General features: G+C 43.0%; 1 protein-coding gene and 1 long non-coding RNA gene across 3 annotated transcripts in view; one reads left to right on the forward strand and one right to left on the reverse strand.

Moving 5' to 3' along the window:
- The window catches only part of SHROOM3 (shroom family member 3), a 163,143-nt gene that overhangs the window by 6,247 nt on the left and 129,585 nt on the right, over nt 1–27,311 (forward strand). The gene's annotated exons all lie outside the window — the stretch shown is intronic.
- LOC122153784 lies at nt 11,499–19,805 on the reverse strand. Its single transcript, XR_006165673.1, has 4 exons — nt 19,349–19,805; nt 15,681–15,815; nt 14,706–14,821; nt 11,499–13,655 (listed from the first exon to the last, which is right to left on the reverse strand). It is a non-coding gene; the product is annotated as an uncharacterized LOC122153784 (long non-coding RNA).

Consider the following 27,311-nt stretch of genomic DNA (forward strand, 5'->3'; position numbering starts at 1 on the left):
TCACTATTTAACTACATCAATTTACAGGACATGAAAGGTTGGCACGTTCGTTATTCCTACACTGCTTCTATTCACTGGGGAAAGCAGTAAGCGGACAGTGAGTGGGCAGTAATTCATCTAGGACTAAACCATAATGTATTTGCTTGTGCCTGGTCTCAGTCCAAAGGCAGGTGAAAAGGTGCTCCTGTGAGCAAGTAGAAGTATAGATCTGCACCTACTGGCAGCCTGTCTGGGTTGTAGTAAAAAGATCAAGGCCCGAACCAGCCTGGTCAACAGAAATTCCCGATTCCCCTCCCTCTGCCCACCAGTACTTTTTTTAGGTTTGACACTGGAGGAAGGTGTGCTCTGTCTGCTGATGAGTTAAGGGCTTCATTGTACAGAAGCATCTGCCTGCACATCTGACTCTTGTTGCTAGACTGTGGCAACGTACCAGGCAGTTGCCTGATCCCAGACAACAAGGAAGACTGGATGATGCAGACCTCTGCTTTCAGAGAAGCAGAAGGGAACTGATGGTGTAATTGTTTCAGAAAGCGAGGGAGCAGTTCCTCACCACTTTTCCTTGTTTCTCAGGGCTCAGATTAGGGCCTCATGAAAGACTGCTGATGCCAGCACAAGGGACAGGATCGTCTACCTTTTCTTAAAGCTAGGGAGTTGCTTGATGAAAAGGTTTCTATTGTCAGTCCCCTCCATTAGGCTGCCGGTCGTTCTCTAGCACAAAAAGACTTCTGTTCATTTCCACAGCACTGAATTAGCAATTGCAGACAAACTGACTGACTTGATGTGAGCAGTGGCTTGCTGGGCGTTGCTTTTCAGACTGCAGATAGGCTGTCTGAAGGGGTAGTGCCAGTTGGTCTGTGATGCATCTCGATGAGTCCATCTACCGGGTATACCTTGGTTGTCCTTATTACCAAAGATCAGAGCAGATGAATCCCAAGGTGCACAACAACTCAGAGACAAGACTTTTATGAACGTGCATGTAGAAGGAAATTACCCTTGAAAAAAGTCATACCCCTGTGCTGACAAGGAGTGGGGATGACGACTGACAAGTGAGTGTCTCCAGTTGACCAGTCAGGCTTTAGAGTTAACTCCTCACCAGAGGTCAACCCAAGCTGCAAAATTTTGGTCCAAATCCAGGGAGGTAGCTGGTCTGAAAGATCAGGTCTCCACCACTGCATTGCGACCACGTGAGTTAGAGGACCATGTGCAGTGTAATGTCTTTCAAAGTCACAAAAAGGTGTAATAGAAGGAATAGTTTCTTCTCAGGTTCCTGGACAGAGAGGAATCCTCTGTGATTAAACACAACATATAATCCCTAGCGTCAATAAATGGAGCCTTCATAAATCGTGCCCTGGCTTTGATTTACATAAAAGATATTAGAAAATTGCCATGTATCCTTGTTCGGTTGGCTGTAGCAGGTATAACCAGAGTTAAAATTTACACTGATCCTAGAATGAGAACCAGAGAATGCCCTTTTTAAATCGGTGTTTGTGCAGAATAGATGATTGCTTGTGAAAGGCTCTAGTACGGTCAGCCTTTCCCACGCTTCTTGGAAGCCCAAGGCATAGGAGGAAAAAGCCATCATCGATAATAGAGCTGGAGCTGAGCTAATCTCATCTCAAATTTCATCAGTGTTTGCCTTCAGGATCTTTTGATGAAGCTCTGAACTGTGGAGCACGAATCCGGCATGGACCTATTGTGCTTGAACTACTCAGACTTTGGCAAGGATCTTTGAAAGTGAAAATTACATGATCTGTAAGTTGCTGGCCAACAAACATTGGTAGTCAAAAAAAAATATTTCCAGGGGCCTTTGAAAACAGACTGTTAAGCCACAAAATCTTTGTCGCTTATTTACTTATTTCCAAAGCCTTGAGTGGATCACCATCTGGTGGCAGCAGAGAGCACCCCAGACCAGTGTCAGAAACCCTGAAATGTGTTGGTACCCCTTAGTGCAGGAGGCAAATCTCTCCCTAACGTGAGAGCTGGGACAGTAGACTTTGCCTTTGAGCGTGAACACCAGAAACTGATGGGAGGCCTGCCATCATTCCAGAGTCTTCAGGCTGCATTTCTGATCCTGCCTAGGAGAGGCTTTCTTTTTCTGACACAAGCCTGCCCTTATGATTGGAACAGGTAATATCCAGTTAATAATAGAAAAATACAATTCAGTGTCAGGAGTAGCTCATCTGCAGGAAGATTTGGCATCTTCCAGCTGCCTAGAACCCAGCCACATCAACCTATCACATCTTGGATGTCTTTCTGTGAAGTCAGCAGTGTGGTCTGCGTTATGAATGTTTGCCAGCATGGGTGCTGAACAGGACCAAGCCTGCTTTAGTACACATAAGATGTGGAAATCAGACCCTTGGTAGCCTCGACTGTCACACACCAGTGATGGACCAAGGGTTGCTAGATGTTTGGAGGTTCCCTGAAAACTTGACTTGGCTGTAGCAGGATGTTGGTCATTGCTGTGTGTCAGATGAATATAATTTAGGAAGTGTAGGTTTTAAGTGCACTAAATATGTTACTCCTTTTCCTTATAATCTCATCTCGTGTAGGCTGACATATCCGTCTTTGTGTCTCACCCAAAGGGTTCCTGCCTCATTGTAGATCCACTAAAACCCCTCAGCTTTGGCTCACTTACTAGATCCTTGTTTCGGAGAGAGATCCGGACTGTATACTTCAGATGGATTTGCTAGAACCCCAGGTCTTTAAAGAGACTCAGGTCAGAAGTTGTTAAATACCAGGAAACACTTTTTCCCCTGTGGAAATACACTCTTTTTTCCCCTGTGGAAATACAGTCTGTTTCTGTGTATCACGCCTAGAAATCCCAGTGAAAAAATGTCTTCCTAAATGTTATAAGTTTGTTTTAAGTAAGAGGGCTTGTGTAGGTTCATTCACATGGCTGAGCTGGAAATAGAGCTCTGATCTTCCCATTTTGAGCCAGACACTGCCTAAATCTATTTCCACGATTCTCGTTACTTTGCCATGAACTTAAAACAATTCAAACAAATAAATGATTCCAGGTTTCTTGGTCAATTGAAATTAGAAGGACAACAGGAATAGACAAGATCAGCTTATCCAGGACACAGCATGTTAACATCCTAACTGGTATTCAAGCATTATATTAATTTTTCACACTTGCATTAAAAAATCCCACCAAAAAAAAAAAATGCAAACCTAGTGAAGAATGATTCCTGCTGATAAGAAAATCACTGTGCTTAAATTCATTAGTAGAATAGGCTGTGGGATACATTTCAAAGCACAGGGTGAGAAATAAGCTCTCAAATCCCATTAAGAAATAACAGGATTTATGTGCATTCCTCCCATATATTAACTTTCTCCTCTGGAAACGTCTTGTGCTGAGTTGGTGCCATTTTTCAGGCAGGTGCAATGTTTTGCAGTTCCCACAGACCTCTCCAGATAATCTGCCAGCCTGAAAGCCGTTCCCTATTCTCACTCAAGAATGGGGATTTTCCAACGCATGGTTGAATGACGAGTTTGGCTGACAAATGTCATCACTCCATGTTCTACTGGGATTCAGTCACACATTCTGCAGTGATGCTGTAAGCAGTTTTGTCCTGTCCATATCAGCAGTTAAAATGTTTTAAACACCAGCCAACAGAGATAGAAGAGATGCCATCTTCTGATAGTCATTATCAGTAGTGGGTTGTTTTTTGAATATTGTTTGGCATATAGAGGTACAATTGGTGATGCTGAAGTCTTCAAGGAATTGGTCTGTATTGTCAGCAGGGTCAGCTTTTATTAACGCCGTTAGAGGTTTTTCATCTTTTTATTGAAAATAAATGAAGTTTTTGAAAATATGCCAAATCTTCACATTTGTCTTTACTTATATTCATTTTCATTACTTTTTTCCTTTTATAAGCATGGATAAATGTGAAATGTTAATTCACATAAAAATGGAGATAAAAATATTACGGAAATATTTGCCAAAGGAATGGCAAACATATCCATTTCAAAAAGTAGAAACAGTTTCATGGGGCAGAAGGAGGCCAGAAGGGTCTCTGGGATCCCTGAAGATACATGTTGTGGCAAGAGGTGTATATTTCAGAGGAAATACAGTCCACTACGTGTTTCAGAAAATTTCCTAACACCTGTAGAGAATGACTGACTTCCTGATAAAGACTGTTAACTATAGTCACACGGAAGTATTTTTCTTTGTTTTCTGTTCAGCTTGTAATCAGTATTTATTTTTTCTTTCATGGTAGTGCCAGCAGCTCACAGTTGAAAACTACAACCCCTTTATGCTGTATATGAGTATAATAAAAATCTGCTTCTAGGTGTTCAGAATTTATAGTTGTGATACATTTACAAGATGTAAATATAAAAAAAACAAATATGGAAATGGGTGAAGGGTGAAGCAAGGGTGAGCCTACAAGTGCAATGGTGAATTTACTACCTCATATAATAATGATGTTGCTTGAAGTTTATGCATTATTTAATGCTGGATTTTAAGGTATTTACAAGAGAATATTATCACTGGAATAATTGTGTCCTTGAAAACTTACAATAGTGCTGGGTCCATTATTGCTATTTTAAATTTTTGTGTGTGTGTAAAAATATGCATTATTTAAATGAATTCTTCATTTAGAAAAATGCATTGGTCCCTAATGTCAGACCTCATGTTTTTATACATTGATTGATGACCAATCTTGCCAGTGGACTAAGAGAGATCCACATTTCTCAAATGCAGTCTCGTAGAAACTGGGAAATGAGCTGATGGAATTCAGACCAAAGATCTGGCTCTTTTCCAGGAGCAAAGACATGGCAAGACGCATTTCCAGTTTCAAGAGAGAGGCTTGAAATGGAGAAAGAAATATGAAGCATTTGGACAGAGAGGGGTGGGGTCGTCGGGGGAATCTTCATTTTATCAATGATCCCACTCCCCTCCCTCCTGCCCTGCTCCATTTCATGTTTGCTTAAAAGCAGTTGCCAGTGTTTGTTGAATAGTGTCAGCACAGAAGGGATGCAGCCACTGACCTGACTATAAGGCAACAGCAAAAGGTTAGTAGAATTAGTCTTGTACTGCAGTCTTGTATTAATAGTTGTATTGTGGTGTTGTTGGCACAAACTCTGCAATTAAATAAGTTGTTGGCACTTGTCCCTGGCTTAAATTACTACTAGTGTTCCCCCTGCTTGCAAGTCAATGAATACAACACTTTTGGGGAGGCAAGTTCAAACATTTTTGTTCTTTTGGGATTCTGCACGTTTCTGATTTCAAGCTAAGAGGTTTCTGCTGGCTTTCCAAGTATAGACCTCTGTTGTTGTTCTGCCTCTGCAAACAGCCTGTGCAAACTAATGCTGGAATAACCAAGCAGGGAAGGAGGTGGGTGAGGGGGAGAGACACGACAAAAGACTGATGTAGAAACAAATGTCCTTAGAAGGGGACTTTGCTTTCTCTCCTGCTTGGACCCATGGATGTTTCTTAGCACTGGGCTATTGTTGTAGGGGATTAGGTTTCCATCACAGCTTCATCAGGGGCAACTTACCCTTTTTATCAGCCCAGAAGGACAGCCACAGACATGGGGGGGTATCCCCACCCATTCTCGCCCGAAAGTGCAAAGCAGCCACTTTTTCCAGCCCAAGGCCCTCTTTCCACTCCTGCTTTAATTGATGGCAGTTGGGTTTGGACCAGGGGCCCACACACTCCTTTGTGTTGTTCTGCTGGGGCCACTCACGGCAATACACGTACATCCCCAACTCTGCTTGCCAGAAAACTTCCTATTTCCAATTTATTAACAGTTCCTTCTACTTTGGGAAAAGGAGTCCTTGTGCTTCTTTCTACGTCTGTCTCTAATTTAGCAACAGATGTTGGCTGACCAGACAGCACACCTGTTCACTATGGGGTAGATCTAAAAATCACTCTTTCCTGGCATACCATGGCTTTGTTATTCTGCAGTGTTTTCAGTAAAGCTAAGGAGTCGATCGCTGTCTAACTTATCTTAGTGACCCACGTTGAGACTAAGGCTGAGATGCAGTCCAGCCCTTTCGGGTGGCAAACTGTAAATATCAGATGCAATAACTGGAAGTGCTTCAGTCTCTGTTTCCCTCTGGCCAGTGTTGAAATGCAGCAAGGCTGTGGGGGGACTGTGCTACATACTGCATGAGTTGAGAAACTTGTACATACAATGGTTTTCTGAGAAACTGGTGGCATATAGAAAAATGTCTAGGGAGAACCTTAACCTGCGCTTTCCTTAAGACTGGCTGTTATTTAATCAATCATCAGATGTTAATAACAAACTGCCTTTAGAGGTTTCCCTGTCTACCAATGACATGATCTTTATGTGGCTTATATCAGTGTTTAATGGAGATGGATAGAGAGTGAGCCACTAGCACATAAAGAGAAGTTGAAGGTTAGGAGAAAGGAGTGAGCAGGAACAGAAGTAAGTGTGCTTGAATGACTCTGTGTCTCTAGGACTTCTGGTGTGTATCATCAACTGCTAAAACAAAAGGTTCCTCTGCTGGTTGGAGCTGAAGAGAACCAGGGTGAGCATCTGTTGTTCTATATGTTTTATTGTTCTCAGAGTGTGATCTTGTCAGATCTTGTTAGCTTAATAGCTCGGACTGTGTCACTCCTTGGATGGGAGAGTTTGAAACACAATGAGAAATGGCACAAAGTGGTTCAGTCCATAGCTCTGCTCCTTCTGGGTCAGTGCTGAATCACCAACCCATCAGTCTGAGGTGGAGAGGGTGTGATAGCTCTGCTCCATGAGACGTTCTGGCTTTGGTGATGACATACCAAGAAGGTCAGCTGGTGGCATATTTTACTAGAAAAAAATGTGATCCCATGAGCCAAATTCTGTTTGGGACAAATTGCATACCAACAGCAGCACAATCATCTTGTTTTTTTCTTGTTCTAGAGCAGCTAAGGTAGCTGTTGTGAGATGCTTTGATAGCAGATAGCAGTGCCTGCAGTGAAAATGTGGTGGTTTTATATATCTAACTATGTGTGTGTAATTGTGTGTGAACAGAGGGTGCTTATAGTTTGTAATCCCATAAAGTACCAGGATGAAAAAAATTCACGAGTTTGAGCTGAGTCAGAATATATGTTGGAATATAGGACTGAAAGGTAAGACATAACTGGCTTTGGAGGGGTCCCTGCACACCAGTGGCATACTCTTCTCTTGTCTTAAATCAGTGTTTTTTAGACAGTGAGAGAGAATGAGCCACTAGTAAAGAAAATAGAGGTGTGAGAGTTAGGGAGAAAGGAGTAAATACAAAAATTCAGTGTTTGTGTAATACGCTTACGACATTTGGATGGTGACAACATATGACTGGTGCTAGTTAAGAGGTCTGATCTCTGCATCCAGTCATCTCAGCTTTAAGCCCTCTTTATAATTCACTAATTCACAGGGGATTGTAGTCTGCCCTTGTACTTTTGGTGACCAGTTGTATGCCAAGCAGAATACTCAAACGTCTTCAGTTAGTTGCTGAGTCTTCAGCACTCAAGAGCGTGTCTGCTTTTCTTTAAAGTAATTTGAAAATGGTGGTAGTATCCTGCCATTTCAAATAAAAACATTATCTTCCATTCTGCCCGTGGCCGTGGCATTCACAAATGACCTAAAGGGCCCGGATGACCTAAAAGGTGCAAATGACTCCAATGGCAATTGAATCTGCGTGCCAGTGTTGTGAGGCTCCCTAAACCTGGGGGGCATCACTGGCCATCTGCAATGGTAACACGTACAGATCTGCACGGTAATTTTATTGTGCCAGAATAGGGGATTAAAGTATTTCCTAACAAAGTAGTTAAAGGTATGAATGAATACACGTTCTAAAAGTTAGTAATGTGGCAGCTAGGTGAGGAAGGCAAAGTTAGAAAGACACCTTTCTGCATGTGAGAGACTGTGTCTTTCCAAATTCTGCGTATATCCCTGCAAAATCCCTGCCCCAAAAGAAGCCTCAAAAAACAGGAAAGAAAAAAAAAAAAAGATGGACAAAAGGAAAGTGTGGCCGTCTCCTAGCCACTCAACAGGCAACTCTGAGATCCTTCTGGCAAGATCAACTGAAGCTGAATTTGTCATTGTTTGGCTTGTGTCACCCAGCTGGTCGGGTCAGAGAGCTTCTCTGACCTGAGTCCGCAAGTGATGGACAGGTCTGCAGAGGGCATTATCACAACATAATCACATGGAATGAAAGGAAAACCATGTGTGCCTTTCTTAACTTTTTCCTCACCATTCTCCAAATCTTTAGGACAATACATCTTTTCTTATTTTACTCTGAATCTGATAATGCTTCTGTTATGTAATAAGGTTTTCTCAGCAAAATACGGCCTGGAGAGTAGTAAATGGAGCTCTTCCAAGGATCCACAAAGATCTGCAAAGATTCTGTTGCACTGCTAAAGGAAGCATTAAACATGGTCAGAAATATTTCCTGCTGGGTTGTAGTGTGCTTTTTAGTTTCCTCTGTCCCTCAGGCACTAGTGAAAATTCCAACTGACAGGGAGGTGTTTTGTTTGTTTTTTTCTGATTTAAGTTAGCTAAATCAGTTTTGAAGTAGAACAGAGAGGGTCTGTAAGTTCTTAGTGGTAGTATTGCTCTTGCCAAACCCAACAGCACCCAGGAGGAAAAAGCACTGGAAACCCAAAGACCCTGGTCAGGAGGAGACCAGAGAAAGAATTCTGGCCTGGGGGACTTCGAAATTCCTTTTAACTTTTTGTCTATCTGTATATATGTGTGTTGCTGGCTTGTGGGGAGTGTAGGTGGAGATGTGCATTTGGAGCAGGTGGTGTCAGAAGTTTGGTTGTTCACTTGGATTTACAGGTTTTATTTAATTGCAGTATATTGACCGCAGCATGAAAACAAATTTTTAGTACATGGAAAGCTTAAAGAACATAGAACTATGAAATATTATTGGTTTGGTGGCCTGTATGAGGAGACTAGCACTTGTGGACCCTGAACTAAAATTGTGGCAAGACAAAAAAAACAGGAAAAAAAATAGGGGTTTGCGGTGAACTGAAAAGTTTTGTTCGATCCTGTAAAATAAATGCAGGTGAACTTTGAAATGAAAATAATAACTGAAAACAAAATCGAAATATTCTACTTTAAAAATGTCAAAGTTAAAATTTTCAAGCCCTTAAAATTATTCTTTCTTCCCTGCCTTCCAGGGGTCAACATAATTTTCTGCATTTGACCTGCATGTGGAAGCAGCCTTGTTCTTGCCACTCAGAAACACACTAGAGCTAAATAATGATGCCCCGCTCTTGTGAAAATAAGTCTTTCAAAATAAAGCTCTGCTTGAACGTGGAGCAATTTAGACTTCGGATAACCTATGAATGACATTCCTTATTGTCTCTGTGGCTTATTCTGACCTTTTGTCATCTGCTGGAATAGAGCTGCAACTTGCCAGAATCCTCCTTTAAGACCTTTTCTTAATAGTACAAGGGATATGTTAAGCTCCTGGGAAAATTAAAGTAGCGAGGCAGAATTTTCACGAAGGAATGGATATGGTAATATCCCTGGATATTATGCCTGTGTATTTCACATTTCTAATGCAATTGTGATGCTTCAAAAAAATATCTTTTCTAGATCTATGCAATGATATCCAGCAATTTGTGCTGTTACTCTTTTTCCTCTTATGTGTAGGGACGATAAGGATGGATCAGAATCACCCTGTGCTCTGAGCAGTAGCAGTTGCCGAGGCAGGAACTAGAGGAAGTGTGTCTCAGATCAGCAGTTCTCAAATGTGCTCGTAAACACACCAAGAGCTGGCACAGCATGCCAGCACGTCGTGGTATTCTGCTCCTCCTGCAGCTCCCCATAGCTGCCCCGAGCACGGCGTCGCAGTGAGGCCATGACGAGCACTCAGATAGCGGCTGGCGATGAGACACAGGGCCTGTGGCTGAAGGCTGTACGAAATGACTGATAGGAGAGGGTGTGCAGTCAGGGAAAGCACTACTGGCTGACAAATGTAGGCTTGGTTTTGTTATGCACATTGCTAACATTATTCCAGTGTGAGAGGTGTCAGCAGAAGAATCCCAAAACACAGAGTCATTCAGAACCACAGGTTACTTTCATACAAAGAGCTATTTTTTTTCCTCTAAGCGCTTCATATTTCTGCTTGCAAGAAATACCAATTCATTTCATCCTTGGCTTCTAACACGGTTTTACAATGGATAACAAAAAAATGTTTTATGGGTCCCTTGATCCACTGCAGCTTATGGAGTAATTTGAATCAAGCAAGTGTTGGTCAGTAGGTTAGGGATGCAGGTGAATGAATCCTTTGTTATTCTTGAACTTGTGAGGTTGAGGTACCACTCACATTAAGGGGAAATTAACTTTTAATATTCTTCAATTACCAGTGATTCTGAAAAAGAGGTCTTGTGCATGGCGCGTTATTTGAAAGAAAAGGCATCTCCACATGAGTACCAGCTTCATGATCAGATGTTATGGAAAAATGATAATATTTACAGGAGAAGTATTTATTGACTTACATTTGGGCTGTATAAGCTGTGTGCTGCTGAGAAAAACATTCTACACCTGTAGCCATTACTCTCTCTGGTTGATGTACACATTGTGAGACAAGGACTGGAAATGGCTTGTTTCATGTCAAATGGTCAGTGCCACTTTCTCTAATCCTTGGACATGTTTGGAGTTGAATACCTGCTGGCAGAGATCTATGCACCAAACCCCTGTTTAGAGGCTTGGCACTAAACACAGGAGATACTTATTTTTGACTTCTACCAAGCACCAGTGGCTTGCCAATTTCCCTTCAAGTTTACCCAGGAAAACATCGCTGAAAATATCACTGAGCAATGGCACAAATGAAGAAATGCATTTTTGGAGGCTGGCAATCTCTGGCGGAGAGGACTGCGATAGGCAGTGGAATGTACAAAATGGTGTTAGCATCCCAGAAGCGCTCTGTCATCTAAACACAGGATTGATGTGCTTTCAGTCTTTCTGTGTGTTGGGCATTTTTGGCTGCTTGGTGAGTTGAACTGAACTGATGTTATTGTATAAGCGATTTTTCTGATCTAAAACGATGAATCTAGTCAACTTCCTCTAGGATTTCTTATGTTTCTTACCGGCATAGCATCTACGGTGTAAAGTCTGTGTGGAAAAAGGAAGATCACTTATGAAAATAATTTACCATTTTCTCTCATCTATTTGAAGTCAACAGAGATTTTGTTGCAGTATGGGGAAATAAATGCTAGAAAAGGTCTACAGTCTTCGTACCTTAGTGTTATCATACCTAAAGCTGGTTGCTTTTTACATTTCTGACTCCCCCGAGTGCATCTCCTGGCCACATACCAGAGCAAAGATATGTGTGTCCTGTTTTCTTTTCTTCCTATATCCTGAGAAAGGAAGATAAATGTATACTCTTTATACCCAGGTATCTATACCTTTTGGCTGTAAACAGTGCGGCTTTGTCAAGGCATGCTTGGGAAACATCAAGCAAACACAAGACTGTGAAACAACTTATGGTGAATCCTCGTGCCCGTGCGCAGCCTGGTGTCATGTCAGTGACGAAGCCAGTCTCAGACGCCAATATGGTGTGCAGAAAGCGCTCGTTTATTAAGCCTCAGTGATACATATTTATCTTATTTTGTGTTCCGTACACGCGCCGAGCATGCATACTGCATTACAATTATAGGCTACTAATTACGTATGTTAGTTTGTGATTGGTGCTGCAGGCCGATCACTCGCTGTTCACGCACCTTAGCGGATTGGCTGCTCTTTTCCCCGAGTCCGTTGCCAGCTTCTTCTCTAAATGTTGAACCATCACTTTTTGTTTCCAACTGTTGAACCATCACTTTGTTTCCTTGTGTCCTTGGTTGCTTTGGTGACTCTTATCATAGGTCCTGATATGGCCGCTGGGCCACATAAACCTCCACACTTCCCCCTTTCCTTATAATTGAAAAGATACAATGATTTATACAACAAAAGAGGCCACTAAACATGAGAAGGGCACATAAGAGAAAAAGGAACAAACGGAGGCCTTCTTTGATTAGCTGGCTAAGCCAGGGTCCAAGACCCCAGCCTGTGAAGAAGCTGTCAAATGGTAAGGCGCCTTCTTGAATGTGGTTGATATTTTCCTTTAGCTGAGCTAGCTGCTTGTGGATACTTACATGATGGTCCGACAAGTTCATGCAGCACATGCCTTCGAACTCCTGGCATCCATGTCCCTGAGCTGATAGGAGGGAATCAATAGCAGCTCTGTTCTGCAAGACTGCATGGTTAATAGAGGTGACATCGTTTAAGAGCTGTTCAAGCACAGCTGAGGTGATGTTGCTTTGTTTTACAGACCAGCAGGCTAGGCGTCTTAACTGATTTAAAGCATGTCCGCTGCAGCACCTGGAATAAGTGTAGCTAAGGCCGCATCGACAGCTTTTGAATTTAGTTTAACATCATCATCACAGTTGGAAGCAAAAGCGTGTAAAGAGCGTTTGACTTGAGTCGTGTTAAAGTGAAAGCAATTCTCGAAAATGTGGAGCAAACACGGTCAATTGTCCCAGATAACATGGTCCTCCAATGATGCCTGCTGGGATACCCTGCCAAGAATGACTGCCACATATAAGAAATATATCAGGGGGTAGTACTTTTGCATCATGAGGGGATGGTACCAGACTGTGAATATTGCACTTTGGCCAATCTGTGTGTGTAGCATTAATTTGAGAAGTTCCATTCGGACCTATGTAACGTATTTCCCTGAGACCATTGTTGATGCGTCCCCATTCTCCAACCATTACATAGCCAGAACCGTTAAAGCATCGGGCACTGGGGCTAATGGTAGTGCATATGGCATTGGGATTGGATGACTGATTCCCAATGTGTGACACATTAGTAGGAGCACCAGGTGCGAAACTACTCATGACATCCAAAGCAGGAATAGCAACTGGGCTTGTTATGTTAAGTGCTTGAATTAGGGCAGCCTGAATGGAGGACCCTGATATGACCGGCCAATAGTTTGAACAATTGAGAAGATTTTGCCAATGACTAGAGTTAAAACAGATGTTGCCTATATATCCTGCAAAATCAGTGTAATTAGCAATGAGCCGCTTTGTTAAAGTGTCATTGCCTTCCCAAGCGATCGGAACGCCAATCAAACAGGTCCTGAAAGGATCACCTACAGTTTGCAAGCTTAGGCAGAAATCCATATTCCCTGTTTGGTTTGCCCATGTTACCCAGACATTTTTTTCGAGGATCTATGCGCGTGATTATTGCTAAAGCAACTGTTACACAAGACAAGAGTATTAGTAACAAGGATTTTGATGCCATTGCCAGTGTTGCAAAGCCTGCTCCCAATTATTGGCTTCGATATTCTGAAAATGTGGCAGTCCTAGGTGTTTTCCCACACCAGACTCCCAATACTTACTGTTGCAAAAGAATTTGGTTTAAAATTATCTGATTTGTTTCAAAGAATTTACAATGTATTGTGGCACATGGCGTCAAATCTCCTATTAATTATGAAATTTCTGTCTCAATTACCAGCCTTTCTAACTCAGTACAGGGTAGGCCTAATGCTGTGGCTTCAACTTGACAGGTGAGGTCGAAGTCTGCTTTTACCCAGTCTTATTCCTGGCGTAGTCTTCGCCGTCTGGTTCTTGGCTCTTCTGGGTAGTCTCTGGAACAGGTAATAGGATCGTTGCATGAAGTATGAATGTCAGGTTTCATCCATTTAGAGGGTATCCACTGTGGTTCTTTCCCCTGTGTTGAAACACAAGCATATCCTCAACCATATGTTAGTAACAAATATCCTGATTCCCACAGTTGTGTTTTGGGGTTCCACACTTTTACCTGAGGAGGTTTATTTGGTGTGGTTTCTGTGCGTGCGTGTCTGTGCTGCAGTGGTATCATCGCGCACCAAGAGCCAATTGAGCACAAATAGAGTTTTATTCAGAAGTTCTTTGGGCAACAGGTCCTTTTCCCCCTCTTTCAATAATGTGAGGTACCATTTTAATGTGGCATGTTTTCGTTCCACAATGCTCTGGCTTGTGGAGTTATAAGGGATGCCTGATGTGTGTAGGATGGACCATGTCATACAGATACTTTATTATTTGTGATTCTTTATTAGAGAGGTAAGCTGGGCCATTGTCTGTATGGATAGTAGCTGGCTAACCCATGGCTGCAATAGCAGCTCGCCAATGGGCTAGAACATGCTTGGCTGATGCCGTGCTGTGTGCCGTGGCCCATGTGAAACCCGAATCGGTGTCTACTGAAACATGGATATATTTATAGCGACCGAAAGGGGAGTATTCTGTGACATCTGTTTGCCAGAGGGAATTTGGCTGTAAACCTCTAGGGTTTACCCCCTCATCCAAAGCGGGAATTCTGGTGCACCCAGGATACATGGCGATTATGTCACGAGCTACCTGTGGAGGAATATGAAATTGTTTGACAAGTGATTTAGCAGGCTGGTGAAAACATTTATGTGATGTCTCAGCTTGATCCCTGAGGTTTACCTGAGCAGAAGAGACCAGTTTATCTGCCTCTGCATTGCCTTGTGTCAGATATCCGGGGGTGTTAGTATGGCTTTGAATATGCATGATATAGAAAGGTGATGATCGAGCATTAATCAAATTCCACAGAGTGAACAATTCCTGAAATAAAATTTTGTTATCAATATATTTTAGAACTGCACGGTGTAAACGAGGAACCAGCGATGCTACGTATTTGGAATCTGTGACAATGTTAATAGGTTGAGAGTGTAATTGCAGTGCTACTCTGACTGCTTGTAATTCCAATACTTGTACTAACCTTGACCACATACACGATGCGTCTTTTGCTGTTGAGTTGCTGGATCCGTCCACCAGATGCCTCCCTGACCTGAACGACTGCTGGCATCTGTGAAAACTGAGAGGGCTTGTAATGGTCTGGAAGAGACAATAGGGATAGGTTCAAAGAGCACTTGTGAAGTGAACAGGTCATATGGAGGGTAGTGGGAACCGAGTTGAGAGGCACTGTAGGTAACAGCTAGCGCTAGGGCAGAATCAGACTGTAAGTCTAGCTGTAATACGTCTTCTGACATAGGAATGTAAATGGTGTAGAAGTAATCACCAGACAGTGTAAGGAGCCTCTGGGTGGCTCTACTAATGCATTCTCCTATCAAAGTGAACCAGGTAGTGATTGTTGTTTTACGGGTATGGGGTAAAAAACCCCACTCAATTATTTGGGGAGTTTTCTGGCCTTCATTAGTTTGAAAAATAATACCATATACCTCCTGGTGAATACTGATAATGGCAAGGTGAACTGGTCGCTCAAGCCGTACACGAGGTGCAACCTTTTGTGCTATGTCATTTCCCAGCTGCTGTGGTAAGCAAGTTACCTCGCGAGAGGGAGTCCTCTCAATGGAGGTACCTTCCTTATGTTGCAGCAGTGCATAGACAGGCTCTAGCTGAGTGTTGGAGATGCCTATTAATGGTCACACCCATTGGAGTGATCCAACTAATTGTTGAACCTCATGGAGGGTGGTAAATGTCGCAGGTATTTTTATGGGCAAGGGTCGGATTTGAGACTCAGAGACTGCCATGCCCAAATACTTCCATGGCATAGTTTTTTGGATTTTTTTCGGGGGCTACTGTCAGTCCCCATTGGCTTAATGTTTCTGCTAATAAGGGAACAAATACTGAAACATCAATGGAATTATGTGCTATCAGAATGTCATCCGTGTAGTGATAAATAATATAATTGGGATACTGCAGTCATATCGGGCATAATGCTTGATCGACATACCATTGACAAATAGTGGGAGAGTTTTTCATTCCTTGTGGCAGGACAGTCCAGTGGTACCTCTTGTAAGGTTGTTCACGATTTATCGATGGTACAGAGAATGCAATTTTTTCCCAATCGTCTGGATGCAGTGGGATACTGAAAAAGCAATCCTTCAGATCAATGATCAATAATTGCCAATTTTCTGGTAACATGGTTGGCATAGGTAATCCAGGTTGTAGAGCACCCATGCTTTCCATAACATTGTTTATAGCACGTAAATCATGTAGTAATCGCCATTTTCCTGATTTTTTCTGGATAGTAAAAATAGGGGTGTTCCATGGACTAGTGGACTCTTTTATCTGGCCCAGTGCCAATTGTTCATTTACCAGATCTTGAATAGCAACCAATTTGTCTTTTGAAAGGGGCCACTGATCCACCCACACTAGTTGGGTAGTCTTCCCCACTAATTTAAGCATGGGTCGCTGCTGATCAGTGGCCCTGATCAAAAAGACTGCAATCTTATACCCCACTGACTCAGACAGTCCCGCCCCAACAATATGATCTCACAATTAACAACATATGGTCTGACTTTTGCGACTAACCCCTCTTCCCGATCCCGTATTTCAACAAAGCTTTGACTAATTTATGTAAGTTGATTTCCCGCTATGCCCTGGATGGCAGTGAATGCCGCTTGAACTGGCCATTGTTTTGGCCATACACCTTGTGGGATGATTGTAACGTCTGCTCCTGTGTCAATAAGGCAAGTCAAGCTCAGAACAATGTCCTTAGGCCCAGAGATCTCCACTGTCCTCATGGGCTGCTGCAGGCCTATTTGCTGAACAAAGGCAATTTGGGGATCTGTGGAACCGAATCCTCCCGGACCCCTTTTCTTAGGACAGGCGTTTCGAACCTGGGCTTGGAATGGAATTAACTGAGCGATCGGAGTCCCAGCCGTGATTGTTAGTGGTGGTGCTGTGGTCCTGATCATGATGCATATGGTCCCTGTGAAGTCTGCGTCGATAATTCTGGGGAGAACAATCAGTCCTTGCTTTGTAGCGGATGAGCGTCCAAGCAATAGAGCGCTCATTCCGTAACCGACAGGGCCTTGTTCTGTTGATGGAATTACTTGTATTTGAGAATTTGTGAGCGTCACATCCGACGCGATCTTCACATCCAGTCTGGCACTCCCAAAAGTGGCTGCTCGGAGGCGGGTGAGAACGGTGTCACCGGCCGTGCTTGTATCATCGCGCCCTGCCAGGCGCTCGCATTCCGGTTTCCCGGCAGCAGTTGACCGGTCTTGTGGAATTTAGAATAGCAATCCTTTTGCTTGTGGCCAAATTTGCCACAGCGTCCACATTTACCAGCAAATCCCGACGCCTCAGCACGTGAAGTATTTACAGGTGATGAATAAGTGGTTGCTGCATTCTGTTTTGGGCGCTGTCGCTTAAAGTGACCTGGCTTCCCACAGTTGAAACAAGTGGCCGCTGGCATTCTTCTCGTAACTCCTATTCCTCCCACTGCTCTTGAGCCTCTCTCCCCCCTTCCCCGTTGTAAGAAAGGGCGTAGTGCAGCTGTCATTGCTGAAGCCTGAACTTGGGCGGCTTGTTGCAAGTGAATCTGAGCGCAGCGCTCGATCATTTCCACCAGTGTGGCATGTGGTGACATGGATTGTATGGCTCTTTTGCAGTCACTTGAGCAGTTTGGCATGGCTAGATCTCTAGTGACGGCTGCTTTTGCTTCTCGTGACAAATTTGGGGCAGCTTTGATAGCCTGACAGAGACGAGATATAAAGGAGGCAAATGATTCTTCAGGGCCCTCTGTTATTTTTCCATACTCTGGCTGCGGGGAGAACACCTGTGGCATCATTTGCATGGCCTTTAAAGCCAGATTTTGTGATTGTTGAATAACCTCAGGCCGCATGGCTGCTTGTCTCTGTGGGTCTATGAACTGTCCAATACCCAGGAGTGATGGAGCCGTTACACCCTGCAAAGGGTGTCCATCCCCTAATTCAAAATTTTCCAGCTCGGCTTGTTCTGCTAGGCGTTGCCATTTCTCCTGGAAGATGAGTGCTTGCATCGGAGAGAATATTGGTTCAGCCAAAGTGTGGGTGTCATGTGGCAGCATAAGTGTAGTTTGATATAAATGTCGGATGGTTGCCATAGCTTGGGAATTATCCACCCCATACTGCATGATCATTCTTTGTATTTCTTTCACAATTCTCCAATCAAGTGGTTGCCATTCTGCATGTTGTTCTCGCCTGATAATAGGGGACGCCTGTGGGGTGGTTTTTATAGTCCCTTCTAGGATTCCGTTTGTAATTACGGCTTGCCACTTGTGTAAGCCATTATAGGTTGGGTCTGACGGGGGCAGTGTGGGCTTATTTTTTGGCACTGTTGTCCTGTCCAGCTTTTCAGGGGACCGCTGTTTCATTAGTCGTCTTACTTTCTGCGGATGCTTTCCCCTTTTTATGTCATCCTCATTTTCCTGTAGCCAATTTATATGTAGAGGGTGTCGGTCCAATCCCCCCTCTATTACTTCTTTTTTATACTTCTCTAGGAAGACTGGCTTAGGTTCCCATTCTAATGAATTCTGCCACCATTTGAGCCATTTAACATCGTGTTCTGGTGTGCGCTTTGGTGGGATCCCTGAGGAGGTCAGTCCCATTCCCGACTTATTATCATCATTTAAATTAATTAAGTCAGGCATATTAGTGTCTTCGTCCTCAGAGCTATAAACAGGCACCGATTTTTTAGCCTTGTTTCTTGACAGGTTAGGATGTGCTCTGGGGTCTTGTTCATCCTCACTAGGTGGTAATGGGATACCTTGTGGCTGTAACTTAGATTGCAGCAGTCTCAGCATATGCAGGAGTTGCTCATTTTGCTTTTTAAGTGCCTGATTGATGTCACAGTCCTTCCCTAAGTCACTCGTTTTGTCTACCTCCATTTTTTCAGTGTCGATAATCAGGGGAGCCGTTGGGATAACCGGATCTAGGCTCCAAGGGATGAATCTTGTCCCCCTGTGAACTGGAAAAGCCGTCCTTTGTCGCCCTCTCAGAGCACTGTCAGGAATGCATGGGGAATGTACCGGCAACATTGTAGCCTCTCGCATGGTTCTTTGGCTTGGGTTCAGAGAGTTTTCATCTGGCCTTAGATTTTGAGCCTCTGTTTTAGCCATGCCTTTAGGTCCATGGCCATCAGTAATCGGCTCATCATCTATACCTTCCTCATTTCTATCAGAATTTTCTCCAATTTCGTCCTCTGTGTTTGAGTCAGGGTTATTTTTGGTAGTTAACGTGAGTAAAGCATGCCTAGTGTCTTGATCGACAGCCAGTTGTTCAAGGGCATTTCTACAAGTTTTCCACGTTTGTGCTAATCGTCCTGCCTGTTTGTTCCCAGCCGAATAGCTTTCCCAAATGTCCTGGCCTAGTTTGTCCCAGACGCTGAGAGCAAAAGCCTGATCAGTATTTTGCAAAATGTTCTTGCGCTGACCCCATTGCAAAAGTTCTGCTAACGTTCTTTTATTTACTGGGGTTTTTGCGCGTTTGGTGACTTCCTTTAAAGCAGAGAAAACAGCCTTCTCCTGAGCTGATGCAGCTACTCCCATGGTTGCCTCCTTTTTATATTCTCCTGGGCCCAGTATTTCACATGCAACCGTATCACCCACCGTCTTTTTCTTTGCGCAGGGCTTACCTGGTTCAGTGGCTTGAGATCAGTGAGATCCCGGACAAGACCCCAAATGTGGTGAATCCTTGTGCCCATGCGCAGCCTGGTGTCATGTCAGTGACGAAGCCAGTCTCAGGCGCCAATATGGTGTGCAGAAAGCGCTCGTTTATTAAGCCTCAGTGATACATATTTATCTTATTTTGTGTTCCGTACACGCGCCGAGCATGCATACTGCATTACAATTATAGGCTACTAATTACGTATGTTAGTTTGTGATTGGTGCTGCAGGCCGATCACTCGCTGTTCACGCACCTTAGCGGATTGGCTGCTCTTTTCCCCGAGTCCGTTGCCAGCTTCTTCTCTAAATGTTGAACCATCACTTTTTGTTTCCAACTGTTGAACCATCACTTTGTTTCCTTGTGTCCTTGGTTGCTTTGGTGACTCTTATCATAGGTCCTGATATGGCCGCTGGGCCACATAAACCTCCACACAACTGTGCTCTTATTTCAATCCCTTGTTTATGAAAGGCATTTTTAGCAGCCTTTCTCTACCTGATACACATGCATGAAATTATTTCTCCAGCATAGTCATCCGAGGCTCTCCTTGGTTGTCTGTAAAACTCTGGCCAGATGTAACGCCTATCCTGGCCCTGTATTGCATTGCCAGTAAACAGCGCTGCCAAAAATCTGCAGGGAATGTAGGGGAGAAAGGTATTTCTCTTTCTTTATAATTATTGGTAACTGAAGCTGAGTGAAAAATGGATTTTCAGATCACTGCATTTAAAAAAATATTTGCACTTGATCCAGATTGTTTGTTTCAATAACCATTTTAGTTTTGGCAATTCCCAGAAATAAATTCAACTACTAAAATCAAATCAAATAATGAAATCTTAATTTAAACTGAAAAAGTGGAACTTTTTGTTTTCAAAATAGTAAACTTCAGGCTGTTTTCTTTTTAATAAATATTTTCTCAGAATGAGTATGTGCTTGGGAAATGTTCCCACTACTAACATGACACCAATTGGACTAAATCGCCTAAGTCACACAAACAAGGAAAGTTGGTGAGCAGTCTTTAAAGCAAAGTAGCTGAGAACTGGATTTGTGGGAACACTTATTGTCTGGGGAGGTTTCCCTGGTCCTTAATTGTAGGACTGAGTACTCTTAAAAAATCTGACTTTCTCATTCATGTTCTCTGTTGGCTACTGCTCTTATTTATTAACTCTTAGCAGCTCTCCCCCATGGTGTCTTTCTGGTCAGGGGGGATACTGTAGCCCTTTGCCCACCAATGCTGCAGTGGAGAGAGAAGGTTAGAGTCCTGTGAGGTTACTCTGCTCGGGTGGCCATCCTCCCCAAATCTGGTGAGGAGACCTCCACAGGAGAACAGAAGTTCCCACTGCCTGAGCTAAAAAGCTCAGCTCTAGGCAGAAGGTTGTGAAGAACTGGGTAAGGCCAAGAAAGAGACACTGGGTGCTCGACACTAGTCCTTAACCTCCCCCCACAGCCCCAGCTGCCAAAACGGTGTTATTTCAAGTATTCCAAATAACTTCTGAGATTTGTCTCTAAAGCTAGGAGTAGCACAAATCCAGGGAAAGACGTTTTGATAGTGTAAGGCCTTGTCAGTAGATCAGCTTGCGAGAGTGAAGCAACTTTTCTTAAAGCTGGCATACATACACCAGTCCAGTACTTCTGTGCCAGTGTAAGCTGTTGACTTTGCATTAGATTCCCCCGTGTGGGCTCCATATGCATGTGTTAGTGACACAGACATCCCAAACAGGCTTGCAGCTCTCCCACGGCTGAGACCGAAGGTTTAGACAACTGACACTTTGTCATGTGTTTCACTGTTCTTTGCTCAGTTTTATGTGTCCTGCACCTCAGTCACTCAGCTCCGTCTCTGGCTGCACTGTGAACTTTGTGTTTGGCATCTAACTACGCGTTACTGTTTTCTATCAGCCTGGTGGAGCATGCTGTGAGAGCAGGAGCTACCTGGGTGCTGGTGCCCGACATACCCTTTAGCAGCCCACAGCAATGTCAGCTGGAAGGTCATGAGACTTAGTGCTTCTGCCCAACCTTGTTCTCATTTAAATACTGAGATAGCTGTAATTCCCAGCACATGAGTTGCCACCCTCAAGGGCTTCCTAACTTCCCAGGGCTTGCCTTGGCTGAGGATTCATGGTGTTTAACCGCCTCGGCAAGCTCTGAGGTTAACTGAGGACAGCTGTTATATGCAGGATGCTGGCTTGCTCCGCGCTGGCCTCATGAATCTCCTCCCCATGTGAAACATGGGAACAGTCAGAATGGTATTTGAGAGGAGGGTGGGAGTGCCAGCCAGACCTCGCTGGGATCTGTGCGTGTGTGTGCTAATGAGGCCCAGAGGTGATGCCAGCCAGCTATCTCAAAGTAGTTTGCACATGAGTGCACCAAGAATGCACCAGCTATTCAACGATAATAAGTTTTTATAAGCACACGTTTCTGACCATGTCAAATTTTGTACCCATTCAGCTGCTAAAATCCATGGAATTTGACACTGAGGAAACAATCACATTTGAGAAGAGCTTGGACAAAGCGGAACTCACATTGCTTCCCAACTAGAGCCTGAGCAGCTGATTGGCTTTTCTAACACAATATCACACATTTATTCCTTAAGCAAGATTAAAACTTGAGAAGAAGAAAGATTAGTCAGCAAGATTAGAATAGAAAACGTTCTTAGAGAGTTATATTAGCCATAAAGAACCATCTGCTCTCCACAACTGCAAAAGTAAAAGGAGATTTTTCTTCTACAGTGTTGAATGGTAGACTTCTACAACCACGCAACTGGGGTCTAGTCGGTTCTCAGCTCGGAAATCCCAGTATTTTCTCTAACTTTACTGAGTTGGGTAAAGTAAAACATGCTGAAGGGTGTGAATAAGATGAGCACACAGAAAAGAATAATTTTCCTTGAGATCTTGGTGTCCAAATACCCAGACAACACCAGAAGATGCTGATGCACCCAAGGAGAGCTCAAACTGAAGTAAAGGGAACACGATATTTTCTCCATTAGAAAAAAAAAAATGCTGGAATCTAAATCATTCCTGCTATAGAAAATCACTGGTGAGAGAGATTCAGTAAGCATCAAGGAAGGACAAAGGAAAGAAATGGGGTTTGGGAATGAAGAGAGAATAGGGATCAGGATGATACTAAAAAAGAGGAGGAAACAAAAAGCAAAACTGCTCCCACTCGGGTGGGATGAACAGGCTGTGTCAGGTTTGAGCTGGTGCAAATCAGTGTCATTTCACTGACGTCAGGACGCTCGCTGTCACGTACATCACCTCTTCTTCCTTTTTAAGACCAGCTTACAACTCACATTGCCTCTCAGTATTGTCTCTTCCTTAGTTTAAACACAAATGCTGCTGGGGTGAAGCAGTTCCCTGATCCTAAGGATGTCATCATTCTACTAGCAAAAAGGTGTTGTTCTTCTTAAACAGAAAAAAGCTCTTAGACTGACTATTTTTTGTCCATGTTGCCTTCCTGAATGAAGTATTGAAGTACAGGAGATGAATGTACTGAAATCTCATTTCCCACACTGCTAGTCTGATATTAGTTTACCACAATAACTGCTCCCTGGAAAAATAAACATTAGCTCAGAAGAGGGCAAACTACAAAATACAAAGAGATGAAATATTAAGGAAATTGTGAGCAGTCACTTGAGCTTGTACAGTAGCACTTAACTTTCTCACCCCAAGGGCTCAAATGAGGTGAATGGAGTTACTGAAACTCATTAACCATGAATCCATTGTTCATTTCAAGCTTTTTCTATGAGGTGATCGATACTTCAAAAACTGTGTGGGAACTGAAGGGACATTAGGAACAAATAATAAAAGTGAAACCAGATTGCAGGCCTGATCTTTTCTCCACTGTGGTTTTGTGCAGTTTAGTTCCTGGGCAGTGAGGAAAGAAATATGCTTCAAGAGAAGGGGCCCTGTGGGAGGACCAAGGAGCTTCTGCTTACTATCTGATTCTACCCCTGGTCCCTGCTCACGCCATCTTTTGTCTCACTTTTGTTTTGGGACCGGAGGAGACTCAGCTATTGAGGATGAAATAAAACTTTCAACTCAGCCATGACAAACTTTCTGTCTTTAATAATGGCTTTGTACAGTGCCTGCAGCAGTAAGGTGTGTTTTTTCAATAACCTGTGGTTTATATAGAGTCCTTTTTTGTGATGCAAAACACTGCTGAATGCTGTGAAGTATGATAGCACCAGAGCAACCAGTTGTGGGACAGCACATACTTTTCAGGCTGAGGATTTGGATCAGCAACATGTATATTACCAGTTCAAGATAAAAATGCAGTAGGAAAAAATTCATGCTTGAGCTCTACTCACTGACACATGGGAGACGCATGACGAGAGCAGATACTTTCAGTGGTAGCAGGTGACAAAGTAATAGTTGTAGATGATGGGCTATGAGACTATAATGGACACAGAGCGTTTTCTGAAGTGTTGTACAACAAGGGCTTTAAAAGTAAGACTGACAAGTGCATCTGTGAGGGCGTGATGAACCCTCAGGATGGAAATCTGCTCTTGAAATTGTCCCATGGTAAACCTGAAAAGAGTCAGTGAAATGTCAGTAGTATTTCTTCTGCTGCACACTGACGCAACTGAAGCAGAATTTGGTTCTAGCTATGTAAGTGTGATGGATGAGAATTATTATCTGCCTGGAGAAACTGAGAGACGACGGCTAAGTCATCCAAGGACAGCCCTTGGGAGTTGGCCAGTATCCCAAATCTGTGCTATGGCATCAAAAGACAGCATTTTATTCATATGAGCTGCTTCCCTCCCAGCAGCAGCAGAAATAGCCTCTTTCCTGTCTGATATACCTTTGCTTCATGTCTCCCCTGTCTTTTCCAGGCCACAACCAGTCTTTGAATTAGCTGTTGATGTGAGAAAGAAATGTGGGAGCTGTGCCTGAGCTGTGAAAAGGGACCGTTCATGGGATAGAAAAGCCAGACCTTGGGATAAGGTCTGTCTCCCTCTGCGATGGGATTTAAATGACCCTACTCTCTTTTTCAGTTAAAAGGAGCTGGTTTGTTCTCATTTCAGCATGCTAAAACTTTTCTTTCCCCAGGTGAAGACAATGACTGAGCCCTGAATGGGTGGATAGGAAGCTGAGTAAAGTGATTAGGGCTGGAAACAGGGAAAATTATGGAGCACTGCTGTCACTTGGGCTGGGCTGGTTCACAACCAGCGAACGGGCACACTCACAAGATCATGCTGTTTGGGGAAAAATGAAAAAAAAAAAAAAAGGAGCAAGGAATTGTGTGAATAAAGTAGAATTCATTACTGCTACAGAAACAAAATATGATGGCCTTTTCCTTTGATTTCTGGAGAAAAAATATATATGATGCTGAATAGCCATGTGACCTTTTCCTTAGATCCTGGGTCCATTTTGCCTCCTCCATCACTCCCACAAAATCTACCTGGTTCATCAAATGCATCAAAGATAATTCATGTAGGAATGATTGCCGGAGGCCAGTGCTTTAGCTGATGTAAATCAAGACATTGATCCTACTGGAATGACATCAGGATCTCAGCTGAGAAATTGGCCTGTGTTTTAATTTCACCCTTTCTTTCACTGGAGTGAATAATGTCTCCCTAAGGTACAAAACTAATTACTGTAGGCATATTGCTCTCTCACAAAGGAAAGACTCCAGCATTCAGGTAGACAGTGTTAGATGTAAAGCTCAGGCACAATGTTAAGGAAAATTTTGAGGGAAAATAATTTTCCAGCTGTCTTTCAGACTAGGTCTTTCTGAAGATTCACTTGCAATCTTTGCAGTGGGATTTTCCAGCCTTGCTCTGCTCTTTGAGGAAGGATGCCAGCAAGACCAGAGTAGGATGCCCTGTTATATTTGCTCTTAGTTGATGTTTGGGATAGAAATTCAGTGGCAGGAAAGCAAGAGCAGAAGTGACACCACCTTGTAACTGAATTTCACGTACTGCTTCAGTGCATTCAGCCTCTGAACTGACGTTTCAAAGAAGAGGAGACAGGAAAAAAAAATTCAGGGAAACTTAATACATCAGGTCATTCAGCTGAGTGAGTTCTTTTGCTAGTCAAATAAAGAGCCACACAGGTTTTGTTCAGAGAGGAGACTTTCCTTCGAAAAGACCAGTTTGGCAAGGAACATTTACCGTCGACCCAAGTGAGAAAGAAGAAATATCTGTTGGCTGACATTTGCTTAAAGATCAGCCACTTCCATGTTTGCTTGTGAGGTTGGAAGGGATCACAAAAGAATTGGATTAAGCAACAGCATGGATACTTACAGTGTTGATAAAATGGTTCCAAAACTGAAAGTTTCTTAGACTGTACTATGGATGGGGTGTAGTCTATACAATACTGCTGTAGTCTATACAATACTGTCTATACAGTAGCTGCTGTAATGAGTGATATTGGACAAGGATATTTTCTAAGATCCAGTGCTATCAAATGGGCTGAGGTTCTGGTGTGTATAATGAAATGTGTTAATTAAACTAAAGTCAGTGTTTGTGCTTTTCAGCTCTTGCTGTTTCATGCACTTTTTATTAACATTGAGAGTAGAAAACAATAGGTTTTATATTTCAACTCTATCCTCTTTTCCAATGTACTGATTCTGAATACCTAGGTAATTTACAGGGACTCCCAGCCTCTCGCTTCTGCTTGCATCTGATGTATTCTTAACAAAGGACAATTTGACCAGATAAATCTCACATCTGTGTACGCTTGTGTGCCTTAAGTCATTCCTCTCAGGGTTTGTGTATATGTAGACTTGCAGGATGCTTAATATAGTATTTGAAACCCGACTGTAATAACCGCTCGTGATCTGCTTTATTAGCAGATAGTATTCCTCTGCAATTTTTTCTCCTCCTTGTGAGAAGGTGAACAAGCATTGTCAAGTATCAACATTACCATTTATCGTATGTACCGTACATCTTAGCCTGACACTTCAGACAAAAAGATGGAGTTGCCAAATGCGTCAGTCTTCTCTCGAGGCCTTTAAGCGCTGGAAGGGCAGCTAGTGGAGATGTGCAGAGAGCGGATAGTCAGGGATGAGAGTGAGTGTGGGGGTGAAACGGCAGTTGCGGGATGTTCCTTAGCACTTTATCTTTGTCCTTGAGCATTTGTGAAAGTTACTGAGTAAATATCATCTGGGAGAAGTAGAATCTGGACTCTACAAAAGGTATTTGTAAGTTGTGATCTCATGGTGCTCAGACAATCACAGTGGGAGAATGAAGCCAGCGTGAGCTTGTGCTTTCCGATGAGAGAATGAGGTGGTTTGCTAGGTAACTAAGATCACTGGAACTGGCAAGTTCTCTTTTGGTTCTTTTTCTTAGCTTTATACCAACTTGAATGGTATTGGATTTCTTCCTTGCTGATTACAAGCTACCAAGGATGTAAAATGCTGCTGTGATGTTTGCTGTTCTGGCATAGTCCTTGGTCTCTGTAGGCATGGAAAAACCTAATCTGCTGAAAGTATTTGTGGTTTCTTTTTATGTATGAGGTTCAAACGTGCCAAGAAAAGGAGCTGGGTGATCATATACAGATAAATTTCCAGCCTAAGGGAACCAGAATAAGTCCAATGCCTTTGAAGTCCAGTTAACATGACCTGGGAAGCTCAGCTCCATATGCTACATGGCTTTAGTTCCCTGAACCCAGTGAACCATTGGAATACAGTGAATCCTATGGCCAACTTCTAAACCTTCTGCTGAGGTAATGGAGGTAGACAGTACAAGAACTACTACATTTTAAAATGTGGTCTGTGTTTTTGGACTGATGAGGAAAATGTCATGTTAACTGGTTTTACTGCATTTTCTTATCACATTAGGTGATCTGGTTGCGTTTATTTCTTTCTTGTCACTCAGTCTGTCAAATTCCGATTTTAGAAAATGTGTTGTCTTAGTACTTTAAAATCTGCAAGGAATTATATATACATTTAGTATTTTAGTGCCTAACCAAACTGATTTCGCCTGCATGTATTTGGGG

The sequence above is a fragment of the Tyto alba genome, unplaced genomic scaffold, assembly GCF_018691265.1.
Source record: "Tyto alba isolate M040663 unplaced genomic scaffold, T.alba_DEE_v4.0 Super-Scaffold_23, whole genome shotgun sequence".
NCBI lineage: Eukaryota > Metazoa > Chordata > Aves > Strigiformes > Tytonidae > Tyto > Tyto alba.